We start from the raw sequence: 13,814 nt of genomic DNA on the forward strand, positions 1-13,814 counted from the left end.
GCGAAAGGTGGTGTCGAGGAGAAGGTGAAACAGAGAAAGAGAGAGAGAGAGAGAAAGAAAACGAAGAAGTATTCAGAAAAGGGTGTACGAGGGTGAGGTATATACCGAAGAAACGGGTGGTCGTTCGGTCGTACGTGAAGGGTCGGCGTTAGGCAGTTGGAACGTGGAATAGCGAGGAAAAGGATAGACGGAGGAAGAGACGGAGAGAAAGAAATGAACCGTGGTGGAGCGAGAGTAAGGGCAAAAGGACGACGGGTTACGAGGGTGCGAGGAACGCGAGATCGAGAGAGAGAGAGACTGGGTGAGATGGGGTTAGAGCGAGCGAGAAAGTTGGCCGAGGGGTTGGTGTGCCGAGGGTCGCGCGAGAAGAGAACCCGAGGAGTGGGGAGATTCCCTAGCAGAAACCAGTCGAGTCCCGGCCTCAGGTCGTGACGGGTGTTCAGTTTACAGGCGAGAGCCGTACCGTGCGGTCGATCTGCACGCTGTTCCGGGCTGGTGTACCCTCTCTCATCGTTCTCGTGGCCGGTCACCGCTGTTCGACTCCGATAGTTCGACACGGTGGACAACGCGTTCGCCGACAGTCTGTCAGTTTCGAGGGGAAACATCGCGCGACACGCGGTGTTCCACGGTGATTAAAATCGTCGGTACATGGTCATGTACACGCTGTACGAAAAACGGTCGAACTAAACGAGTGCGATGGGATCGTATCGCGAGTTGTAATCGCAGACGGTGACTCGAACAGGTCACTTGTATACAAATATAACGTCGACAACGATATAAAGAAGATCTAAAGAAATCGTGTTTGGACGTACTTAACCAGGAACGTTGACTGCGAACGACTCGCGCGGTATAAACAAACGTAGCGTAGGCTGGTGACTTCCTCCCTCGAACTGCGTCGTGGATTTCGTGGTGTAAACTCTGAACCGAACATTCGCGGTGCTCTTATCGTCGCTGACGTTGCCACTGTCGCTTGGTGAACGTTGAACGAACCGAGACCACGCTCGAAGGATCGCGATCTAGAATTCAGTGTGTGAGAGTGGCAGAAGTGTGCAAACGGGGCGAGAAGTGAAAGAGGAGAAGAGAGCTTTTCTTACCTTTCCTTTTTTTCTTTGACGACCAAGGTATCTCTTGCTGAGGCTCGCTCCGCCACTTGTACTACCCCGGTCGAGGAACTCGCCGACTATTTAAAACCGGCAGCTACTTCGCAGCACTTCGTACACCGAGTGGTAAGTGTTATATCATCTTCCTTTTTTTCTTTCCACTGTCACTGCGATTTTTCGCCTGGTTCACGCTCTTTACTCGATTTTGGTACCAATGATCGCGCGCTACTCGCACTTGCTCCGGAAACCACACTCCGCTACGCGATAGAATCTCCGCGCGCCACGAAAGCAGCTCGAGAGATCGTGCAGGGGTGAATTTCTTTGACGACGTCGATGTTGATCGGCACTTGCGCTACCATTTTTCCCGGGGAAAGAAACGGTAGGAAGGCTCGCGACTTTTCGAGATAAACGTCGCTGTAGTTCTCCACATTTTCTTTTATCTAGAACCGTATGGTTGCTCGTCTCACTCCGTGTTCTGACTCTGTTTCATCGTAGTTGCTCTATCGCGTAATAGACGAGGGACATTTACGCGCCAAAATTGTCGCGAAAAGGAAATGGCTGCCCCGCGACTACGTTGTCGTAACAGGATCACGAACGAGCTTTCCAAAGTGCTCCGTGGCCTCGTGTATCTTCAGACGGATACGTTTCCGTTCGTGGAAGAGGATTTATTATCGCGTACGGCGAACGGAGTGGATTATTTGTTTCGTTCGCGATAGGCTGCGATGTTGGTAAGGATCGATTTCGTTTACTTTCGTTAGCTTGTCGTACGACGTTCTATCGGCTTGCACGTTCAATATTTACGCTCGTCGGCATCCTTAAAACTCGCGTGCCACTTCGTTTCACGAGTACGTGTTTATTTATTTTCTTCCGTGTGTCGTATAATTAAATAAGTAATCGTCGAGTTCAGATTAAATCGGTTCTTGTCTCCTCGAACGAAACGAGAGACAAGTTTCGTTTCGCGTCTCAATGAGATTTTTTGACGTCCCGTGTAACGCATCTCCATTCGAAAATTTCCGATTGAAAACGGCCCCGACTTTTTCCTTGCGCGATCGTTTTCGAGAGTTTCGCCGTTGTTTCCGCGACCATTCACTATTCACGAGGCTGAATGCTTAATTCGCGTATATGCCGCTTCCGGTTGCGCACGCAATATATCGTTAGAACCCAGTTCGGTTCGCCGGCAATATTCCCTGGCTTTTTGCAATTCGAATTTTCACAATCAACCTGCTTCTAAGTGAAACTGGACCTGCGAATGTTTATCTTGATACCGTGGAAAGCGCGTTGTTTCTCTCTGTCGCGTGGACCGCTGGGAGAACGAAATTGCGGAGTGTACACCCGGGGTTTGGAGAACTTTTAAAAATACAACTGTCGTGCCGGTTTCCCGTCAGAATTTTTCAAAACTTCCATTCGACTTGCGGTAGAGCGCTCTATCACCCGTTCCGAACATCGACGAGCAAGAATTGAAAATTTCAAAAGCCCTTTCGCGGTTTCGTCTTCGATATCCTCTATAGTAGAGCGCACAGCGCTCGAAAGTTCTGTTCAAACAGTGTCGATACAAACTTACGTTATAAAAGATTCGTGGCAAATGTGATAACAATTTTGAAACGCTCACTCCGTTAAAAACCTATGATTCATAATTTTCTCCTCAAAACGTGATAATAGGGGACAGTTTCAGAGCGCATCGACGAATTTTTCGGCCGCGCGTGCTCCATAAGTAAAAGCTTTTTCATATCTCATAATATGCGTGGAGTGCCAGGGGGATTTATGTGACGGGTCGCAAAAATTTGTTTAACTCTTTGCGGCGCGGTACTGTTTCGCTGTATAAAAACGCATAATCTCGAACCTTAATACGCGAGCTCCTCTTTCACGATTTTCGTTCCGTTTAACGCCAACGTGGGCCGCGGTACATCGCGAGATTGCCATCTCTAATATCAGCTATTTGTTCAGGGAACTATTGACTTCTCGAGCAACGTCTGATCTAAATTGCGCTCGAAAGGGGTAACGCGCGAAACGAAGAACGACTCGATTTCTGTGTGACCGGTCAAACGGATCTTAGGAAGCGCCCGGAGTATAAAGGACGCGTCCAGCGTGCGAGACTAAAAATTTAAGAGCAATGTCGTGTAGCGAGGCCGAGCTGGAAATAAGAAAAGTTTGAATGAAACTCCTTGCACGGTGTCCGCCGGTTAGAAAAGTCTTTCTGCCCGTTTTCCTTCGCGATATCGTCCGTGCCTCCGAAGAATCTCGAGGAGACCATCCCCGTCCCGATGGGGCGCGATAAAAAATGCGACGGGGAAATGATGAGTAATAAAAACACATCGGGGGGTTCGTTGTTATACCGCAACCTCGATGTTACGCGATACACGCGGCAGGCCGTAAAAATGCAGGCGAGGTATATTGCTTTATGGGAGAAATGAAAGTTTTATACGCTGTGCCACGAAAGGAGAAACCAGGGGTGAATTCTAATGCACGCGGAAATATTAATTTTCGGTTTTAGATCTGTAACACCACCCACCCCTGTGATTGTAACGTCGAGGACAGGCAAAGTGTTTTTCATCCGTGTTTTGTCTTTCTCGATCGAGTTTCACTCGACTCGACCTGCGCGACTCGAAGCGCAGCGATCTTCTAACGCTCGTCCACGCTGCACCGTGTGTGTACAACCCCTCGTTAATATCGTCGAATTTATTCTTTGTACGATCTTCCACTGTTATTATCGTCCGCCGTTCTTCTTTCTCGACGCGTTGCAAAGGAAACGCTGTGAATGCAACAGGGAACCGAGGTTGGCAGAAATTACGGGAAATGAGGCGGATACGGGGATTTGAAAGAGCGGAAGATCGGACCACGCTTACTCGGGAGGCCAGGCGCTTATTCTAGTTTTTTAATGAACGAAGGATAGCTCGGTAGGCTCTGGTATTCGTCCAAGGCTGAAGAAGAGCCTTCAATTAACCGTGACCGACCTTCCATTCGGATAGCTCATCGTCTTCCAAATGCCTTTTGTCCGACGAAATTATTGTAAGCACTCGGACAATCGGCCAGTTGGGCAAACATCGTGCACGGTTCATTGAAATTCATTCGGCGGCGAACACTTTTGGTCAATACTGAAAACGATTTCCGGCCACGAGTCGTATCCGCCGGCACCGTAATACACGCTACCATTAATGATAACAATTAACAGGCCATTCTAACGATGCTCATTAATGCATCGACGACTAGCGTCGAGCAATTAATTACCAGCGACGATAGTGTCTCGCGACGAATAATTCCATCGGCGTGGTTCAATTCACACGTGCAACTTAATTCAATTAACCAACCCGTAGTCGCAAAATGCTATCGAAATTGACCTTTATCGTGCACGATCGATTCGTCCTTCCGTCGAGTAAAACCAGGCGCGACCATCGCGGACGAGGTTCGAGCGAAATTTGAATTACAACGTCGAGGAAGAATCGCGCAACGTTATCCTTCGATGCGAAAGTTTCAGCAACGTTAACGCGGTACCGAAGAGTAACAGCGTCTCGCGTCGCGTTACGTCGCATCGTGCAAGTCCCGAAGAAGGGGCGCGAGATCGCGAGAGGAAAAAGCTCGACGTCGTTGCATCGCCTATCCTCGCGTCTCTCGATACAAAAGGGGACGACAGGTCTCTCGCGTCTGGTCGCGTGCAGGCAGAAACGGAGCGACGACGCCCGGCGTTAGTCGCGGCAACGACATCGCCAACAACGCCGGCAGTTGGAAAGTTTCGGGGCGGGGAATTTCCATAAGTTGAGAGATGGCTTCTTCGCAAAGTGAGAAAAGATTGTCGCGCGCGCGGTGCCACCGGAGATGGCGGGGCCGGATAGCGCCGCCGCCACGGGTTATACATTACCCGGTTGTCCTGCGCCAGGATCTTTACCGGCTATCTCCTTTAAGCTCCTCTCTCGAACCTCTTCGTCTGCACGCGGAGGACCGTTCGCGTTTTCATCCCTCTACCGTGTGGCTTCCGTCCTCCTCTTCGACTCCGTCCTTTCTTTCCCGCGGCCAATAACAGCGCGTGCTTTCTGCTCGTGGCATCTGCATAGAAATCACGCGAGGAGGACTGGCTCTCCCTGCGTGTTACGCGCGCCCCACGACTGGCCACCGTCGTCCGCTCTCTTCCCTCTTGCGTTTTATTTTTCTTGCCCTCCCCTCGCTCATCTGACCCGTTCCTCCGTGTAATTCGGCAGCCTCGAGAGCCGCGGTCCAGAAGTTTGTATCGAGCGGATACGATCGAGGGAACGAGCAGCAATATTTTCCTCTATTGTATTGCGGTCACGCGGCGTTCCACGCCGTTTGCTCGACGCCGAACGGAGAACCGGTCGGTCGTCCCTAATTGGCGGCCATTATTTGCAATTTGTTCGTTTTCCTTTTGTATTTTCCTTTATCGTCCTGACGATTTACCCGGGTCTGTAAGCTGAACCGTGTTATGATCCTGGTTTTTCGTTTCGTTCGGTGGTTATCGCGATCCCCAGCAGACGGAGCCAATAATGACGTTAAACGCCGTGGCCGCGTGGGCTTCGAGGTAGTCGAATCCGTTGGGTCACCGCGTCTAAATCGCGGGAACAGATAAGACGGCGTTAAAGGTCGATATCGACTGCGCGGATATCGCTCTCCTTCTCCTCCTTGGCGCTCGAGTCCGCCTCGGTGCATGAACGATCCGCTCACGCGAATTCTCGTTTTGCGAGACCCTCGATACGATCTCGCATATTTCCGCGTAGATTTCGCGTCTTGTATCGATCTGACTTGTTTAATGCGGCTAATAAATTAAGAGTCTGGTGTTAATGCACTGGACGGGCGTTGGCTTTCTTTCCTCTCTCCTTCGTTTGATAACGAACACTGCTGGTTTAGTTTTTCGCAAGTACCAGTGAACGTTCGCCGCCCAGTTCTGTTCCGGGACACCTTATTTCGCAAGCTGTTTCATTCACTTGTAAATGACCATTCGAAAGAGTTCGAGCAGTGTATTTCGAGCGCGGTATTATCTCCTTTCTGTAACTTGAATTCTAGATTCCTTGATCTACGACTTCCTTCTTAAATATTAAATCCTCTCAAATAGTGCTTCCGTCACTCTGCAGTGGCGAGGGCCCTGGTCCCCCCTTGGTTTATTGCGTTTCAATGCGGTAGGTCTCACAAGTGTGTGACAAAATGCAGAACTGCTCTCGACTTCTACCTACTCGCTCTACCTCTCTCTTTCTCTCTCCCTCTCTCTTTCTCTCTCTCTTTCGAGGGCGGCATAAATTTAAGGACTAATAAGATTCCGGAATAGCGTGCACTCTGGCCCCTCTAAGGTTAACATAGTTTAATGTTCGCGGCAAGTTTAACTCTCGTTAAGCAGTGACATTCTAAAATCAACATTCCACCAATTTTACATCGCGCCTGCTCACGAAATGACGTAACAACACGTTATTAACGGTTAACTTGCGCCCAGCCATCGTGGCCATAGAAATATATATACGTATGCGCATAATTAACAGTTACTAATCGTACTGGGAAAGAAAGAAAAAAAAGAAAGAAACGGTAAAAGCTCGTAATGAAACATAACAGTTTATCTTATGCGTATGGTGATCAGAGAGGAAAGAATCGAGGATCGAATTCGAAGACAGAGATGTCCTACTGTGAACACGATATACGTATGTTAATTTTATAGCTCGAGCATTTACCTATCTCTCGACAGAGAGAGAGAGAGAGCGAGAGCGAGAGAAATCACGCGTTTTATCCCTGTTTCCGTTCGTAACGTCACTGGTGTACGCGTTCGCAGCGCGTGCCTCGTATTACCATACTTGGCACTGTTCGCGATGCCAAGCATTAACGTGTCAATTGCCGTGGTGGAGTTGAATGTTACACAGCGTAGCCGCGTAGTTGCGTTTATTCGAGGGATACCCGGTTTTCTTCGTGCTTTGCGCGTGACTGACGTGGATTTTCACCCCGATCGCGGGGGTGGGAAACGCAAAGCGACGCGGCGCCGACATGATTAACGTGTCGGTTAATATAATCAACCAACAGAGCCGGTTAATTCCAGCCGGCGGAATCTGGTCTGCTGGCGTGTGCCATCGACAGTTCGACGCAGCCTCCTAATTATCCTAATCCGAAGTAAACTTTGCCTCCGTGTTCTCGTTAAAGCGCCGTATTCGCGTTAAACCGATCACCCCACCCTCCGATGTAGTTTCTTCGCTTTGCCATCCGATTGCATTAGTCGAACGTATTACCAGGTTTCGAAGTTTCTCGGTCAAGTGAAACCATCGACGCCGCGTCAATCCTATCGCTTCGCATTCGTCTCCTGCTTTCGCGTCGCATAATATCTGACGCGAACGTAAAATTCTCTAGAACAGAGTGGAGATGAGGATATTTATACGAAATAAGGCAGGCTATCGAAACTTTTCTCCAAAGATTTAACCAGAATCGTACACGTAACCGAGTACCAGTCGTTGTAGACGAGTTATTGCTCGATCGCTGCAGGAAACATCGAAAGGAACCGCTCGAACCAGGAACACCGGGACGCTTGAACGTTGTACGTAAAGGTGCGGTTCATGGAGGCTGGCGCACGCCCACGTCGCCTTATCGCGTCCCCCGTGGCGCGTGTTAATTGCCTTTAAATTCCTGTCGAGGCTGAAATAGGCATCGCGGCGTAATGACAGTCGGAAAGAATGCTAATGGAGGGAAAACGAGATTCCTGGCGCGGTCGGGTGATCTGTAATTTCGTCGTGGAAACGCCAAAGACACGAACGACGCGGAGACAGCGGCGACGATGATGACCGTGGCAGGGGCTACAAGAACGGGACCAAAGGCGCACTTACAAATTACGACGATGCGGAGTCGCGAACGGTCGCGGTGTACGGAACCCGGCAATTTGGGGAGGGCGACGAGATTAAGCTGCGCCCCAAAAAACCATGATTTCGTCGCGACGCAGGTACACATTATCCGCGGAAATTAGGGTGGAGGGGTTGAAAGACGACGGGAAGCGTCGCTTTGACTTGCTAATTTCGCATCGGTCTCTCGTGGGTCATTTGATGTTTTGGCTCTTCGTACGCGATTATGGGGCGCGATTCGCTCGGGTACCAGCACCCTAGTTCCGCCTTCTCGCGATTCTGATACACCTCCCTCCGCGATATTCCTCGTCTAAATGTGTACACGTTATTATTTACCCGGCTGCGAAACGGGAGCATATCGTGCACACGCCGGTTGTTTGATTTCAGAGAGGAATAAAGAATTGAGAAATTCGTGTTCAGAGAGAAGTGTAAATTTGCAAGCTGGTATTGTTGGACGAGGAAAGAGGATATAAACGTTGGTCCTGTTCGAGTTCTGAAAATTCGATAATTAATTGTACCACCGTGTTTGGTCGGTGACAGGGACAGGCGTGAACTCAGCCTCGCCCCTTTGACTTGCTAATTCGTAATTGAAATTGCTCGGATCCGCGGTGGAACAAAAAAAAAGAAAAAAAAAAAGAGCGTGTTAGCTTTTGTCCGGAGAAATTTCATCGGTGGGAAAACGTATTGTCTGGCCCGTTTCGTCACGCTTCGCTTCTGTCCATCGATTCACGCTTTTGTCGCCGACGCCGAAAACTTCACGGTATGAACTAGAATGATTAATCGAATATCGACATATCGCGGCGCAAGGGCGCAATCGATCCCTGGTCTCGATGTAACGCACCCTCCATTTTTCGGTCGGACAAGTGGACGAGACACGGGAAACGGAGAAGCGGGGAATGAAAAAAAAAAAAAGAGAAAGAAGGGACGAGGCGGGTCGTTATCTCGACTCGAGTTGCTCGAATGAAGATCATAGCGGTGAAATATGCGTGGACCGTGCAAGTCGCGGTTGTCAGAATATCGGGAGGGTCGATGCGCGCGTTTCGGGGTCGACGAACGAGCTTTTCGAATTTTGGTTCGCTCTTCGCGCCTGCACAGCCGTGTGTGTGTGCTCGCGCTAAATGTTTATTCACGAAAAGCTGTGGAAAAACCGCGGTTTTAAGTCCGCTCGGGACGATCAGCATTTGCGTTCCGTACGATGGCTTTTTTTTAACGGCGACATAAAGCGAACCGCTCCAGGTCGTGTAAAACCGTGTGGCGAACAGATCGACCGTGTCATCCGCGTCAGATGACAAATGCCGACGCGAAGGAATGGACGAGTGCCACCATCTATCAAGTAGATAATTATATTATGCCGCTTCTGGTGCTTATTTATAGTCGTCCCGCGTTAAGTCGCGGTACCACGCGGGACACCGGACGCTGCGTCACCCTATCTGGACTCGGTTCGATTCGAAAGTAGCGTGCGCGGAGATAAACGGGGCGGTGGATTGCGCCAGCGAGGGGTGAAATATTAAATTGTCCGTCATTTGTAACCTTCATTCGCTCGGACATCGCCAGGAAGCGCAGATGCCTTCGTGAAGATAGAACTTCCTTTTTTTTTTTCGGCCTACCCGCGTTCCACTTTTTATCTCGCTCGCTTATCGCCGCGGGGTTTCGAACAATTAACCGCGTTTATTTCGCCGCGATTCCTGCTTAACTCCGTCGATTTTTCATTTCCAACTGGCACTGTACAATTTGGAAACCAGAGCCGAGTTCTCCTCGGTGGTTTTTACCGCTCGCCTCGTATACTTGGTATTTACACATGTTTGCTTTTAAAATGTAAATTTTCCGAACAACTGCATCGTTAATTTGCAGCGAGTATTTCACCGTCCCCCCGTGTTTGCTTATTGTTATATCTAATTTAATTTGGTCCGACAGAGCTCTATTGTTACCATTATTATTCGACTGATTTGCGAACAATATTAATTCGCCTTTATAATATTATTATTCCGAAGGCTGATCGAGTAATTCTCGTTAGCGGGTCGTTCCGTGCGCGGAGAATAAAGCCGCGCAGTTTGTTGCTCCCCTCGGTGAAGGGCCACTCCGCGAGCGGTCTGTTCTCGAGGATGCATTTACGCGGTTGCAATCGTGCATCATTCTCGTGAGTGCATACTAATTCGTAAGTCCTCGGAGGGCTGTCTAAGAAAGCAGGGAGCGACGCCCCCTTAAAGCCATCAAGAACAAGTCGTTGCACACTTCTCGACGTGACTTCGAGCCCTCTCGATGGATTCTTGAGTGCGCGAGCATTTTCTTTGCCGAGTCGAGTGCTTCCTGGCTTTGCGTAACTCCGAATTGTCAGCCAGCGCGTTTCCCACTCCCGCGGAAAACTCGCTTTAACCCTCTCGCTTAATCGTCCGAGGGCGCTTTAACGAGGAAACTTTAAAGTAAAATCGCGAAGGTATTCCTGCGTCGTCTCTATGTTCAACGGTGGAATCCCAGCGACTCGAGTGAAACAGTTTCAGAAAGAAAAGCATTAGTTTAGACTAGCGAGTGTATCGTTCGATGAACGCTCCCCGTTTGACTGTTCAAATAAGAACAAGGAAATCGAACGGATAAATCAATAGTATTCTACCATACGATAACTTCCCTGGAATATAACGTACGATCCTGGGCGTCCATCGTGTATAAAATTCTCTCGTCCTGCGGTAACTACTGCGCAGAGCACCTAAACAACGAGATGCGGTAATCGGTTAATGCGGTTCGATTCCTTAACGCGATTAAGAGTTGTCGTGAACCGGTAATCAGTGCGACGCGAATTGATTTTTAATTGCAATTAGCGTGCCGGCCCGTTCTAACGACGCAATCGCTTTGTTATTAGTATCGTTATAAACGAATTAATAATTAAATCCCAATCAGCGGTACCGACGAACGAAAGCGATCGGTACCGGGCCGGATGAAAACGCGTCCTCGAAACCAATCTCGCTAATACACTCGTTCGCTTCGGTATTTCAGTCATTACTTTTTAATTATCTCGATCGCGTTCCCGCGTACAAATAACAGCGCTGTATGAACGACGAGAGGGAAGGTGTGCGCGCGCGCGTTGGTTGCGTTCGCCATCAGGACCAGAAGGACGGCGGCAGGTGGCAGGGAAAGGGGTGGAACGTGGCGCAAGTCGAGTAAATAAATTTGTCGAACTCTCGTCGCACGGCGCTCGTTATGGAAGGCATTCGGGGTATGCAGTTCAATGAGGCGAACTGGCGAGCGGATAAACGTATAACGCTTCGAAACGGCTTGTATCCGCATGCAAACGCGTGCTTATATAGCTGAGGCAGCAATGGGCGCAACGTGTTTCTCTCCTTCCCTTTTCCTCGAACTCGCCTCTCTCTCCTGCTCTCCCTCCCGTCTCTCGCTCTGGCTTCGAGCACGAATTATTTCTCTTTCTCTTTAAATCCCTCGATTTTAACGAAGTCTTTCCCCTTTTAAGAGAGCAATTAAAGAGTTACCATTTGCGTGAAGCGAAAGAGGACGCTATCCTAAGATCTCTCTATCGTTAAATGGATTTAATTATTCGTTCGTAAAACGAGAAACGCGTACGAAACGCGATATTTTTCGCAGTGCAACTTCGACAGACGAAAGGATTCATTTCAATATCCCCATCATTCGATGTACTTTCCCAAACAGAGGGAAATTATCTCCTCTTCCGTGGTACCACCTGTTATGAGAAGTTTAACGATTCATACAGCGCGGACGTGGCTCGATGTCGGGGGTTACTATAATTCGTCGCGATTGAAATAATTTCAATTTCACCGAGAGGTATACGCAGTCTCGTCGATTTGCATGGGCAATTAAGATCCAGCTGAGAGCTATACTCCCCTGGCCGTTTCTTCGGGATAAGTATCCCTTTTAATCTGAGACCGACGCTCCGCCGGTTTTCCTTCGTTTCCTCTTTACGCGGATATCCCACCGCGGTTGATGAATATTACAGGCGAGGGGAGAGAAGACCCGCCGTCTAATGAGTAGATCGTGCGGCCAACCGTCAACCCGCGAGCGTGTATGAAAGGATTCGGGTCTTCGTGGAGCGCAAGAATTCCTCCGCGTGTATGCGTGTTCAACCGTACACGAGAACGAACCGAGTTCTCCCGCTTGTTAAGACGGGACGCCCCGCCAACAGTTATTTCTGCGGATGTCAACCCGTGGAATTTGTCAAACCTGAGCAATTACCAGCTCCGCCGCCTCTTTACAACGAATTTTACTTACGACGTTAATTGAAACGACCCCTCATCGCTACTTCCTACTGACGCCGATGATTTATCGCTCGCGGGTCCAAGTAATGTACGACGAAATAACCCCGCATAACGGGGACGCTGTTCGTCTCTCAGAGACGAAGTTAATTGAAGTACGTTAGAATTTTTCAAACTCGCAATTTGGTTTTCAAGCAACGTCGAGCAGTAGTGGTATTTGCAAGAATACATTATTGGACAGTGGAGGATTAAGAAACGTAGATACACGGATACGTAAAAAGTCACGCGATGATATATATAGAGGTAAGAACGATGGCTCGAACGGCGTTCAACGTCCAACTATCGTCGAACGAGCGTAGCCGCAGAGGTCGATCCTCGACCGGTGGATCTACGCTGCGAGGATCTCGGGGATTCACACGTTTGTCCGTGCAGACGCGTGTGAAATCTCCGCTTGTTAGCGAGGCGGTTTCGCCGACAGTCGTCCGCCGCGGATGTCTGGTTAACGTGAATTTAGCTGGATCAGAGCGGCATCCAAACTCGGCGCGCCATCAAGAGCGGCTCGAACGGTTCGACGCGTCTTTTGCGCGACGTGTAGAAGTCGCGCGGCCGATGGTGTGGTGCACGCGGTGGGAATTTATCGCTCGCCTAGCCAGGAGGATGACAATTAGCCTGAAGCACCCTTGGAACAGGCGAGCGCCGTTTTAACGAGACCATGCCGTTTACGAGTCGAGTTTGGCGTCGTGCTTGGGTTTCATGCTCCCCGAAGAAACTAATTAGATAAGGGTTGCCCGCTTCCGGGCGTCATTTGTTTTCTTCGGCTCCATTTCCCCCCCTGCCGTACGCGGCCGCGCGTTTTCTCGTCTTCGCGCTCAAGTTGTGCCAACAGTTTCGCAGAATAAACTCGTGTTATCTCGACGTTGTGTACTCAGAGTTGAAGCTCGTGCCCGCGACTCGATTTTAAACTCGTCGCTTAGGATCAATTTTAAGTTTATCCTCCGCTGCGACGCAACTGACTCCCGCGATCCAAGCTTTTTAGGTCGCTCGTTTTTCCTTCTCCGCTTCCACCTGTGCGGGCATAATTCGTGCCGGAAGTGGAGCCATGGCTCGCGACCGGTGACCCAGAGGAAAATAAGAAAAAAAAACGAGACAATATAGCAGAACGTTGCGCGAGAGGAACAAAAAGGTGGAGGAGACAAAGGGTGAAAAAAAGGGTCGAAGGGAAGAGCAACACGGAGGCTCTTGTCGCGAATTCCGCCGCGAATTAAGTCGGTGTATTTTTCATTTCCTACGCGTTCGTAAAGATTGCGCTTTCAACGGTTCCCTTTGCGCGAATTCTTCGCCCCCCTCGGCGAAGGGGTGCAAGTAAACGCACCAATCGTTAGACAATAGTTCTCTTTCAGCTGCGAGCCTTTTACGTCGAATGCGTTTCATTTTGATCCATTTAAATCGGGACACGGTCAGTTCCAGTGCAAACACGTGTTCCGCGTGAAACAATGCAACGAGATAGCCCCCGCGTACGAACACGATGTAACCACGTTTGTGTTCCCCGCGGATATGGTAACGTCGATGCGTCGCTTCGATTATAGGCAGCGATACTGAACGTTTTCGCGCATTACTATATAAGCTTCATTCTGAAGTCGAAAAGACCAAGTTCAATGACTTTTTCTCCCTTCTCGTGCATGCAAGGCTAG

General features: G+C 49.5%; 1 protein-coding gene across 3 annotated transcripts in view; it reads left to right on the top strand.

Moving 5' to 3' along the window:
* The first annotated feature begins 1,120 nt into the window (after positions 1-1,120).
* Olf413 (DBH like monooxygenase olf413) overlaps positions 1,121-13,814 on the top strand; it is a 225,155-nt gene continuing 212,461 nt past the window's right edge. For all 3 annotated transcript variants that reach the window (XR_013102048.1, XR_013102049.1, XM_076898416.1), the window contains exon 1: positions 1,121-1,226. The gene's annotated coding sequence lies outside the window, so the exon portion shown is untranslated. The remainder of the gene's footprint in view (positions 1,227-13,814) is intronic.

Source organism: Xylocopa sonorina, chromosome 7, assembly GCF_050948175.1.
Source record: "Xylocopa sonorina isolate GNS202 chromosome 7, iyXylSono1_principal, whole genome shotgun sequence".
NCBI classification, from domain to species: domain Eukaryota; kingdom Metazoa; phylum Arthropoda; class Insecta; order Hymenoptera; family Apidae; genus Xylocopa; species Xylocopa sonorina.